This window comes from Ptychodera flava, unplaced genomic scaffold, assembly GCF_041260155.1.
Source record: "Ptychodera flava strain L36383 unplaced genomic scaffold, AS_Pfla_20210202 Scaffold_54__1_contigs__length_889265_pilon, whole genome shotgun sequence".
In the NCBI taxonomy this organism is placed as follows: Eukaryota; Metazoa; Hemichordata; class Enteropneusta; family Ptychoderidae; genus Ptychodera; species Ptychodera flava.
Window position 1 is genome coordinate 554,938 of NW_027248376.1, and position 13,355 is coordinate 568,292.

The following is a 13,355-nucleotide window of genomic DNA, read 5'->3' on the forward strand; positions in this document are numbered from 1 at the left end:
CTTGAACACAAGCGACCTTTGAACCTATTCTGTACCGTACGTACATAGCTGCTGTATTCAGATGCTCACACTAATGATTATTTTAGCTCATGCTGTTCCTTTTTCATTTCATGATGCTTGAATATTGTAAAACGGGTCATGGGTTTTGAAACTGTATCAAGTGCAATTGTTTCTCAAAGTCAATCGAACGAATCCATGCAAGTTTACGAATGCGTGACACGAGGTGACACACATTGCTTCAACGTCATGTTGACGTACACAGATCTCGAAATGGCTAACTGGGACACCCAACGATCTGAACACGCGGCAGTACCATACATTTTTGCATCTGATTTTTGTCTCAACCAATCGTACCATTTCAGCCACTTCTGATCGAAATCACTTTTCCTGACCTTCAGATCATTATCATTGCGAGACATTGGTGGCAACGGCAGTTCAACCAGTTGCCTATAGTATAGATGCTTTGACTGAGTGCCCGCTGGCAAAGATGCAACACCGAGCCTTTCGTTGAGTATACTCCATGTCCGTTGTATAAAATGGCCGTTGTCTGTACGATCGGCAGCGTAACACACTTCATGCTTTTTGAATTTAAGTTTCATCCGTCTTAGCCGATGTTCATTTGCACTATGGCTGGCCCATTTATTATCCTCGGCACAGACAAGCGCAACACTGGGTGCTTTGCACCCGATAACCCTGCCTCATTGTGTGTAAAACACCTAAGCATTGACATGAAAGGAGAACAGTCTAACCATTTCACACATTTTGGCGATGGAATAAACCTTTTAATCATCTGGTACATCGTGTTATCGCCACATTAGAACCGTTTCACACTTGATACGCTCGCTGAAATAAAAGTGACAAAATCGCCACCGAGAAACAAAGTCTTCAGCCACATTCAAAAAGAGTATCAGCGGACATGAAACAGGATCGGCATGAAAAATAAAGGATCGGGCGAAAAAAATAAAGGATCGGGGCCAATCCTGTTAAACGGCCTGGGGAGAACACTGACTGTTTGTGAGCCATTTGTACACTATGGTATGACATGTAAATGTCATTGATCAATTTAATTTTGGTTAAAATAACATTTACATGTACAAAATGGACAGTTTGTTTCATATATTCACTCTACTACTGATAGTAATTAAACGTTTGGTGTATGGTTTAATAAGCATGGCATGTCTGTCAAGGATTACATTGCATATACCGGTACAATGTAGGTGAGAGCCTGGATTTGGATTGCAAAACAAAGGGTGGCATATACCCCTTTGAATATTCCTTGTAACTTTACAAACTTGAAACTGAAAATTGTTTGTTTTAGCCATGGGCCCCATTGCATCATGGGCGTAAGTGAATAGGAATTTGAGAGACTACACCATGAGACTATAGAGCTGTTCAACATCACTTCTGCCCATGATGCAATGGGGGCATGCATGGCTAAAACAAACAACTTTCAGTGTCAGATTTCTTGCTAAAAGTGCACAATTTGAGTGATGCGAAACAATGATAGAGGTTTGTGGAAATAGATGGAATTTCCGGACCGCTGTTAAAATTTTGATTTACTCTTGTTCTCAAGCTTCCTGGGACCGTTTGCTCAGTGATGTTGGTGGATTCAAAATGTTTATATTTTCTTTACAATACAAATTCTTTTTGAAAGCAGTGTCATGAATATTAGCAGGCTCAGTCTGACTTGCATCCGTAGGCGAGGCAATTTTACATATTACCCAAATTTCTTATTTTTGAAATATGCATGGCTATTCTCGACCATAATGTAACTTTATTTATATTGCTACATTGAATTATGTGGTGGTGAAACTTACCATTTTGTGACAAAAGATTAGGATTTCATTGAAATTTTAAAAGATTATTGGTTAGCCAAGTCTCTACAACACTGATTTATTTTCTTTCAGGCAAAGGTGTGTTTACGGCGAAAGAGTTCAAGAAAGGTGACTACTTGATGTGGTACTCTGGGGAACGGCTTTCAGAAAAAAGAATCTGTTAAAAGGGAAAAACCATATGATGAAACACAAGAAGGTTCATACATTTTTTCTTCAAGGACAAAGGCAAATCAGTAGCGTAAGTAACATTATTACATGTCTCACATATGGAACGTCTCGCAGCGTGCTGCGTTGCTTTCTATGGAAACTTTTTTTATGACGTAGCAGGCTGCAAATTCGTCACTAGCCTACAAGAAGACCAGGAACTATTTTCGAGATGGAACCACACAAAAAAAAACTTTTGCTTTTGCTTTACAATACTTTATTTCTGAACGCATTAAAATTTAATCTATCTAACAACATCGTCGAACATGGTGAAATAGCAAAGTTTTCTTAAAATTCCTCCAGATCATTCGTCTATAGTGGCTGATTGGTACTGGCAGAGCGAAACACCGAGGAACCGCTTCACTTTAAATGAAATAATATTCATACGCTTTTAAGCTTCGTATTTTGATGACATTCTTTTTTCTCCTCCCGATATCACGAAAATGGCAACGATAATTGTTTCTACGAAAATGGCAATGATAATTGTTTCTCCCTGTAAATACGAGTCATTATGAAAATAATGTCGGGAAGGCATGCTCGTTACCTCGGTCATATGTTCACCGGCCCTTGCCAAATAAATTCCCATGTTCGGTCTATAATATATATTATTAATTATTTTCACCTGTCACATCACTTCTATTTTTTCAGTTTTTTGCTGCTCTTTCCACATTTTCCTGTAACTTAGGCCATTTTTAAAACATGCACGGGTTTTCATGCTGGTGTCACAGTTACTTGATATAACTCCTCTTGTGCCACTTAAAGTTGTATCTATTTAATTTCTAGCAAATCTGTGGCAAATGCCTTTATGATACATGTACAGTTTTCATGACCTGAGTACAATCATTTTATAGATTTTACAGTGTAATGAAATATGGCTGGCTGATGATCACCTTGCTTTTTAGTTCCTGCCGGACGAAGTCCGGAACGGGGACTTATCATGACGAGATGCTTGCATCTAAAAACAGTGCACTTTTTGGGCTCTTTCTGCACTGATAATATGCAATCTAACGTAGTTATATAGATATAATCAGACATTACATAACGCTTAGTCAACAACTTCAGATACCAATAGCTTGGCCGGAAAATTTTATGCCAAGGTATTGTACAGTGAAGCGGCACAAACTCTGTGCAAGTTACGCATTAGTGCACAAGTACTACACATAGAAACAGGTAGATATAGAAACCTTGATGTCATAGACAGAGCATGCCCAATTTGCCAAAACAAACAAGTAGAAGATGAAATACATTTTCTATTTCATTACAAAGGATACACAGACATTAGGCATGATTTTTTCAGTAAACTAAACATTTGTAAAATCTGTCAGAGGCACACAAGACCTTGTAAGCATCTTTGAAGGACAGATAAAGCATCACTATGTGAATTGGGAAAATACATACATGCATGTTTTAAACTCAGAGAAGACAAAATGAAAAAGACAAAGTAAACTATTTATGAACCTTTAATATGTTGACCTCATGTATAGATATTTATATTTATATACATATTATATATACTCTTTCATTGTTGTTTTTTGCTAAACCTTTATTGTACTTTATGATCAAGATCCCAACTGGGATACGATTTTAATAAAGGCTTACTTTACTTTACTTTACTTACCTTACAAAAGCTTCAATCATAAGTTTCTTAAGAAAGCCTGTACATGAGTAATGGCCACTATTAATTTTATTATTGACAAATGAATTTTAGTCTAGACTTTAATTCATTTTAGATCTTGTAATGTCCATGCGTCCGTCCGTTCACGCAGATATCTCAGACATGCCTTGGTCGATTTCTTTCACACTTTGCACAAGGATAGTACCCTACCCCATACAGATGCACGTCAATTAATTTGTTTCATAATGGAATTAAATTTGGCCGTGTTAGAGGACTCGTTAATTTCACTCTCCATAGACTTCCATTTATCAGGCAGTTCTCCATAGACTTCCATGTATAAGACAGTTCTCCGTAGACTTCCTTGTATAAGGGCCACAAAAAATAAAATTTACTTTCTCATCGTATTCATATTGGAAAAATGATGCAGTGACACAGTTTTATTACCTCAATTTTTAGAGGGCTGATTTTTGTTACAAAGGGAGAAGTATGAGATTAAAACATTTTGCCAACATGTCAACTGGGGTCAAAGGTCATTAAGCCTAAATATCACATAATCAGTCCGGGTTATGTCCATATAGAGGATAGTAGGGAACAGCCAATGGCGTACCGTATTTGTAATGAAATTAAGGCAAGAACCAATCACGTACTGTATATGTAACAAGGGTCGAAGGTTACGTTGATTCACTTTGTTCAGATCGGGATATGACCTGACAGATCCACCGATCCAGTGAGACTGTTGGCTACCCGGAAGTATCTTAGCTCTAGTCGATTGGCGACGTTCTACCGTGTTAAAAATTGTAAGATTTCTTCAGGAATAGTTTTCTGAGTTTCTTTACACTTGACCATATTCGACAAAGAGTTTTGGGACGTTTTCCGTTCTCTTTTCCAGCTTTTGGTTTACTTCTCGGCGATTGATCCAGCGCACGTTTTTCTGAGCGAAGGGTCAATCGTACCGGGCAATGCATGGTGATCGAAAAAATCGTGCTCCATCGTGCTCCGATGACCGACTAAAACAGTTGACCCATCTTTGCAAAGCTTGAAACATTCTCCATACTGCAGATGGCAAGGTTAAATTAAAATTTGACCAAAAATAGGCGATATTTGGCGACAAATAACTTACTGTAGATTTACAAGGGTCAAATGCTGATTTCTAGGAGCCGTACCCGGCCAGGAAATTCATCCAAATAAGTAATTTTCAATGTACTAACCACTTGTGTCGGTCACCATCTCGACCGTACTGAATATTGTGCGTAACGTCTACATCTAAAAACTACCGAGTGCGAAAAATAAAAGGTGAAATCAAGCCGAAAAGTTCCAAACTCGTTGCAATGTACGGGCCAAGGTTTGCATGGTTAATTATTCATGACGTTGGCGGCGGCAGGTTCGCTGATTGGTCAATCGTAATATCCTCTCTATGGACATAACCCGGACTGATAATTGCAAATGACTAGGTAACTTAAAGGGCTAGATGGTTCATATTTGGTAGGTTAAAGCACCTAATTGCGAACTATCATATACCTCATTAATTATGCACATATCTAATTCTAGGCTGGCCAATAAGGCTACAGCGCTAATTTTTGGTACACATAGCGAAGCATGGTGTCAAAACATTTCGCCACCATGTCAACTGAGGTCAAAGGTCATTGGCCTTAAATATCACACAAATGTGAATTAGCAGATAACTTAAAGGGCCAGATAGTTCATATTTGATAGGTAACAGCACCTAATGGTTAACTATCACATACCTTATTAAAGGGACATTATTTGTATCTTTGACCTCATATTGTTGCAAACAAGCAGTAGCCGACCATAGACAACTTCCATTTGCGTACACCTTATAGAAAAACCTTGGGTCTGAGGTTTATTGAGGTTATTGCTAACCTCAGAGTTGGCAGGTTGACCTGCGATCAGTAACCACACTGCAAACTGCTATCTGGGCCGCTGTTAGCATCCACGTGTAAAAAAAAAAACAAAAACACACGAAGTGAAAGTCAAAAGTGCAGTATTGCAGTTTCGGGATTCCCTATTACCAATCCAGTTTGCTCGGTTACATTTTGACGGTCAGTTTTTGATGGAGGTCTTGACGGCTAATCCTGCTCTTAGATACACCATTCTTTACTGCTACAGAGCACATTTTAGAATAGGCATTTCAAATGCCTACCAGTACCAGCTGACAACGACAAGGCCTATAATTGCGGATCTTTTTCATCTTGTTTGTTCCTCCATATGCATATGTAGACTTGCCCAAAGCCTTTGTGCATAGAAATGTGAAAACAGAGTAAAATGACGGGATATTTAACTTCAGTAGACAGTCAGGTTATTGTCGAGGTGATCGCGAAATTGAGCAATGTACCGGTACTTTGGCGACTGACACTTACATTATGTACCGGTACATTGTTGGGTGAAAGCTAACTCTGCGTGGCAGGGCTGTGCCAGACCGCTGGCAGCACTTCGGTTGCGAAGTGCAGTTTTCTCCACCAAAACAACCCATTTTAATCCAAAACTTGCATTGAGTTTTGTTTTCAAGCACACCCACCTCGCCTGGGTACACGATTAGCCCTGTGTACAGGTCTGTGTGTTCCCAGCGTTATAGGGCGTGGAGGCCGTACGCAGGGCTTTACTCGTGCAGGTACATGATGTGCTCAGCTGCGCTTCTTACGTAAAGTCCACTTTTGGGAGTGGGTCGGAGGCACAGAGGCCGTAAGGGAACGGGGCTAGACAACTGTAATTGTGATGTACTCACTTTTGGTTCGAAATGCGATTCAACTGATACAAATAATTACACGATGCACAGAGAATAACAACTTTCAAACATATCTTGTGTGTCGAGAGGTGACTCCAATCGCGAGCAGTATCAATGACAGTACTCGCCCGGCGCGGTGTCACAATGTCACCGATGCTACACACCGTGCAGTGTTCAGTCCGAGTGCGATGTTTCCAGGTTCAACAAGTGATCATGTCGTGTTTGTAAAACGAACCAACGTATTGGCAAGAAAATGTCCTAAAAATCTTAAAAGTTGACGAAGTTTTGCTAACGATCAAATGCACAGGAAATGCATTACTCTGTACCTGTTTCACTATTACCACAGCAATCTGACATCGATCGTTTTAGTTTTACCATTGACCCAATTGCGTCTATGGTTTCATTTGTTTCACAGTCCGTGTCATCGATACTAAAATGAAACTTAAAAGCAAATGCCCTGCTTAGTTTCACTATTTGACAGTAGTTTGTGATACGTGCATTTGTTTATGCGCCGTGTGCTCCTCGATATCCGTTGTGCTGAAGTTAGTATGTAGGTCACAGGCCTTTTATGTTCCAGCTGTACTTTGATGGTTGACGTATGGGTATTAATATTGGTTATGTGCAGGGTTTTAATCATGGCGGTTGGTTCAAATCGCGCTGACGCCCTTACCAACATTGAACCTTGCCGTAAAGAGCAAGAATGTGGTTTTACATATCCTTGAAGCCATCCATAGTCACAATTTAGGTCTTCCATTGATTTGACCGGGGATTTCAGTCATCGAAAAAATGAAAAAAAGTCAAAAGATACAAATAATGTCCCTTTAATTATTATGCATATATCTAATTCTAGGCTAACCAATAAGGCTACAGTGCTTATTTTTGGTACACAGTGCGAAGCATGGGATCAAACCATTTCGCCGACATGTCAACTGGGGTCAAAGGTCAATGACCGTAAATATCACAAAAATGCGAATTACTAGGTAACTTAAAGATATACTGTCACCTGTTCCAATTGTGCCATAGTTACTATGGAAAGAGAAAATCTAACCAACCACAGAGTTTAAGCGGGTGGCCACTTTTTAAAAACAGCGCCCTCACATGGGCATTTTGAATACCAAGGAATGCCCCTTTGACCATACATGGGGATATTTAGATTACAGGTGACTGTATACCTTTAAAGGGCTAGATGGTTAATATTTCAAAGGTTACAGCACCTATTGCAAATTAACATATACCTCATAGATTATGTACATACCTAATTCTAGGCTAACCAATAAGGCTAGTGCACTAATTTTTGGTGCACATGCAGACACTCTCGTATCTGGGTACGAAATTTGCATATTTCTAAACTATGCAAATAATATGTTAATGAGGTTTGGTCATCCGCAGGTACAATCCAAGCACAAGGGGAACGCTCCATTAACTTAGAAGTACCCGACTAACCCGAGTTGGTTATCAGAGGATTAATCTCTATGTCAACATATGCAAACAGATTACCTTTTAGTGTAAACAGAACATTAGCACTGCCGGAACTACTTTTAGCATGGCCAATGCCAGTCGGCGCCTGACTTGATGATGGCTCCCCTGTCCGGCATTCAGGCTTTCCGACCAGCGTTAAAAGTGCCGTCCAGCACTTGCTGTTACTTTGAGGTCATCATTTAGTTCATAAAATTGCATGAAGAGTTTACAAAAACAATGGTACTATGGAATCCCTTTCAATAAAATGCTGTTAATTAATGTTCGCTGATTTTGAGGGTACGTTCACAAAGATCATTGCCCTTTGAACTAAAATTTTCCTGTCGCACAATATCTCTGTACGATCGAAAGGAGACAACTGAAGATTTTTTGCTTTGTATGAATATTTATAAAAGAAAGTACGGTAGCGAAAATCAGCACAACAAAACAGGACTTTACTAAAACGTACTCTTTCAATTTCAGTTCAGACTCAATGAGTGGCATTGCAGAAAGGTGCATGCAATGCTATGAAAGTCACGAGCAAACTTTGGTGTCAACGGATCCAGTCATTGAATTATCAATGAACACTCACTTATTTTTCTGGTCAAAGAGCTAAAGGCTACTTGTCCATCGCAACAAGCCCCTCTGTTTGCAGCGTGTTCATTTATAGCCAGATGCCGGCCAAATTGACCGGCTACTTCCGTATTTTGGCCAGCTACTTTTCAGCCATGTTTCGCTCCCTAGCCCCGAAATTCTGGTTTTGATGATAATATTTTGATATTTTTGTTGTCTTGCAAGCCGGAGATAACATTTCAGAAGTGCCGATGTGGCTATATGTAGTCTAGCAATTTACGCCCACGAATAGCCGACCATTTCCGAATAAAGCCGACATTTGTTTCTCTCAAACGCGAAAGAGAAGAAAGAGTCTCAAACGCGGAAGAGAAAGTCGACGCTTGAGAGCTTTGGTTTTCTGCGTAAGAGTAGGGCCTTGTCTGATGGGTTTGGTAGGTTTTTGATCAAAAGTAAAGCGACCAAACGTTACTGAGTCTCATTTTCATGTAAAACTGTGAAGAGGCTTCCCACCTAACTATCCAACTATCCTGTGAATTTTGCGTACGGCCTCTCGCTGCTGCCTCAGCTGAACTCGGCTACATACTCGGGTATGTAAATTTGGTTTTATCCCAAAGTAAATCGTCTTGTGCAGAGTTCATAGTTTGTATACATATTCATAGTGTATATCTGCATTCTGATTGGAAGTTTGAATGCTTTCTGACCTTGCCAACGAAAACGACGCAGTGTTTAATGCTGGCGTGCAGCACTGAGTAGGGGCAAATGCGGAAGTAACTTGTCGACGAGTATTTTGCTCTAGCGACTGTTTATTTGAAGATACCAGGCTATCACGCTTCACAATGATACTTGTTTTGCTATTTACTTCCTTGGTAGGAATTATTAGTGAATTTATAACATGAAACCCGTTTTTATACCATTTGTGCACGGCAACATCGCCGAGGGAAGTGTACGCAGTACAGCATGTACTGTGTGGGTTTCACGCTGTGTTGGTATACCGTACCGGACTATCGGCTCCATGCGTGAATACGTGATGACATACCTATTAGACATATGAATTTATTAAGCTTAGAAGCAGTCATTTTTCAGTCTAAATTAAAATTGTTTAAATTCAATGAGAACGCAGTTGAACTTTATGTATATACACATGTGTATCATTTGTTTTAATGATCAGCCACCTTGGTGTTGGTAGTAACTGGATGTACATCCATGGTAGTAATTGTACAGACAACAGTTTGTGAATGACAGAAAATTGATCTGGATATACATCCGAACCCTTATAAAACTCACATACTTATTTAAGTTATCCGTACGTCTGTAAATAGTCTGTATATAAGTTGTTTTTGTGGCAGATACCTACTTGTTTCGTTACAGAATGTTCCTTTTGTCTGTGGCCAAAGTTAGGTCTGTACATACTACTAAGTATGTGTATAGGCCGAAAAATGTAAATTAGCTAGGTAGGCATCGGCCATACAGACCTAAAAAATTAGCACCACCACTTAACAATACATACTTGAAGCGCGAAAATATAAGCAGGTAAAATTGGTATGTAAAATTTACATATATTAATTAGCATATATAAGCAGGTAAAATTGGTATGTAAAATTTACATATATTAATTAGCATATATACATACTTCTTGACAATAAGTATGTATGCTCTTAAAAATTAGCATACATGATGCCTATATATTCAAGTCTCGATGCATGAAAAAATTGCAAAACCAGGAATTGACAACAATGATGCAGCCACATCCAACATTTTATGTATGATCATAATCATGCTTCTAAACTTGATATACCAGGTCAACAACTGAAAAATGGACAGTGATACCCAAGACAGAGGGCAGCTTCCAGCAGAGTTCATGGGACAGTGTACATAGAAGCCTTCCCAATACTTCCTTCAATTCAAATTTACTCGGTTCAGAATCATTTTGTATGAACTGTAGTGCATAGACTTGCCATGTAAGAAACTAAAAATTAGTCTTACCTCAACATAGGGAACAAGACAGCACAAGAAGCAACAAGACAACACAAGAAGCAGTTCTCTGATGTCAAGTTTGCAAGCTCTTTATTTCATAGTGGAAGGGGAGATTCATGTGAAAAACCCAACAGAACACGTCTTAAAGTCTGCATTTGATTGTTCACATTATCAAAAGTTGTTTTTGATGCCATCCTTATACTTTCCTATCTTGCTCTGGAACTTCACATTCGGGTCTGTTCAGCTTCTTGGCCTTTGCCCATAGATACACTGAGAATAAAAATGATAAATAACAGACAAGGATGTCATTACATGTGGAGAGTGAAATTGCTTGTACTTCGTCGACTATCCTTAATACAAAAATTCATGGAAAGAGCATTCACATGCTTAAATGAAATTATAATAATTGATATAAAATAATTTACCTTCTGATAAAAACACTCAAAGACATATCTATAAATTATGTTCGTTGTGATTACCAAATCTTTGCTTTTCAGCCTCATTTTCCCCATTGATTAGTGACACACCATTCCAAACTACAACTACTGACCGGTGGTGATTGGGGTTCAGCACATCTCAAACAGAAGAAATGTAAATCAAAAAGTATCCCTTTATAATATTAAAACCAGGTCAAAGTTTAAATTAAAAATATATGAGTATCTGTTGCATATCATCAATCCGGTCAAAATTTTGAATCAATGAGTAAAAATAACAGATAATAGCCTGGCTCTATTCGTTACTACAACTCTCCTTGTAATTAACGCACAGAGATAGACAGTGTGGAGTAACACTTCACTGTCTATGGTTTAATTTTTGCCAACACCGTCCGTTCGTTCCGTATACTTGAACAGGGTTCACCAAGAATGACATCAATATAGCGTGACTAAAGAAGTGAAAACTGCGAAAATTACAGAGACAACTCGTGGATAAGGCGTATTGGAAATTACTTACCGAATTTTTAAACAATCTCTTCGGTCTGTCCTGCCTCCATGCTTCGATCGAACTATGCACATGGGTTGTGTTCGTGTTCGACGGGACGATATCGCGGTCGATCTCAGAATTGGTCATCCAAGGGCCATCAACGCATCGTAAACGCTGTTTGTTGGTTTTAAATTCATAGCTAACCTGTACATACCCTGAATGATTATGTCCTACGGTAATTTTACGCGAAACTGTGTCAAAATCAGAGCGGAAAGAGGTGACGATTTTCTCTCTCACTCAAAATGTCCTAACGTCCCATCAGTGCATATCAGATTTATATTTGCCGCTTAGGATTTGACCCGTGACCTTTTGGCAACTTGACCAATCATAAAGAAATCTTCACATGATCTACAATAATCTGACCAATTATAAAGAAGTCTTCACATGATCTATGATATCATCAGGCGTGATTCTAAAGTCCTGGTTCAAAGTCTGACCAATGTAGTCCGTGGGCTGGAGGGGCCCACCGTGCACCCCCCCCCCATAAACCTACTACATGGGTATTTTTTGTTCTTTGGGATCTGCTGAACAAGAAAAAAGATGTTAACATTGGATATTTTGGGATGCACTACCTGTCTGGTGTAGTTTTTGATTTGCACGTACTGCGAAAAATTGCAAAAAATGGGTAGGGGTATGGGTACTATATCCTCTTCTAGAGTAATTAAACCTGCATGAAATACATAAAACTGATATTTTTAGAAAGCTTAGACACTGCTCTTTACGGGAAGCACAAACTTTAGTAAAATAAATTTCCGTATGTAGAATCAGACAAGTTTTAAATGAATTTTTTTTGTCAATTTTGAAATTTTTTAACCAAAAATACAATATAACAATTGTGATTTTCTGTCTATGAAGAAAAATTTTGACAGCTTTATGGGTTTAGATTATCTATTCTAATACATTAAACAAGAAAAAGAGTGTTAACATTAGATATTTAACAATATACTACTTCTGTAGTGTCCCTTTCGAGATGTGTGTATCCTATGGGGCTACGCACGATCTAGGGGTAGGGGGTACTATATTCTTTCCTGGAAGACTAAAGTGGCATGGAATGCCATAAATTATATATTTTTAGAAAGCTGAGATACTGGACTTTCGAAACATATGCAAGTTGTGGTATAAAAATATGAATATATGGAATTATATGACTTTAAAATGATTTTTTCTGGTAATTTAGCATTTTTTACCGGAAGTAAATGTGACAAATACGGTTTTTCTTCTAATGAAGCAAAACAAACACACTTTTGGACTTTATCTACTAATAACAGTGTGCTGAAGAAGGAAAAAAGTAAAATTTGAGGATTTCAATATGCAGTATTATGTCTAGTTACTCAACTTGCACCTTTTACTATACTGGTATAGTGTGAATCAGCGGTTTTATTGGTTTGTGTGAATGTAAAAACAGACTCATATTTTTGAAAAGTAGTCTTTTTTGAAAGTGTATTCATGTTCAAATCAGTAATAACAATGCATTGATAGTGATGTCAGATGTATCACCAAGACAATGAAGGTATCCGACAATTTCCAAATACAACATTATATCTCAATCATTCAATAAAACAGATATATACAATATATATCTTTGAAAAAGTCAGTAGTCTATATTACTGTCTGGAGAAAATTACACTATGACCTTAATCATAGTGTAATTTTCTACGCCTTCCTTGTCTTGAGGATACACCTAGCATTACTATCAATGAATTGTTGTTCACTCTTTATGTTTATGAAATGTATGTTTTCCCCGTAGTTATGGATACAACTTTCTTGGTAATTAATCAATTTGTTTCTTTTTTTCAGGTTTGGTTGCACAGGATGAATTCTCATTTGTTCTATTTCCTCACTCAATGTATACTTATTTTTCTGTGACTCTCCTGGACTGTAAGTTCATTTGTGATCAACCTATCAGTCTATTCATTCACTTTACTTCCTATTAATTAGAATAAAAGACGAAGATGACATTGTCTAATGATGTCTT

At 38.3% G+C, this 13,355-nt stretch overlaps 1 long non-coding RNA gene across 1 annotated transcript; it reads right to left on the reverse strand.

Annotated features, from left to right (window-relative positions):
- Positions 1 to 10,462: 10,462 nt before the first annotated feature.
- On the reverse strand, positions 10,463 to 11,617 carry LOC139128442 (uncharacterized). Its single transcript, XR_011551303.1, has 2 exons — positions 11,351 to 11,617; positions 10,463 to 10,669 (listed from the first exon to the last, which is right to left on the reverse strand). It is a non-coding gene; the product is annotated as an uncharacterized lncRNA (long non-coding RNA).
- Between the last annotated feature and the right edge of the window lie 1,738 nt (positions 11,618 to 13,355).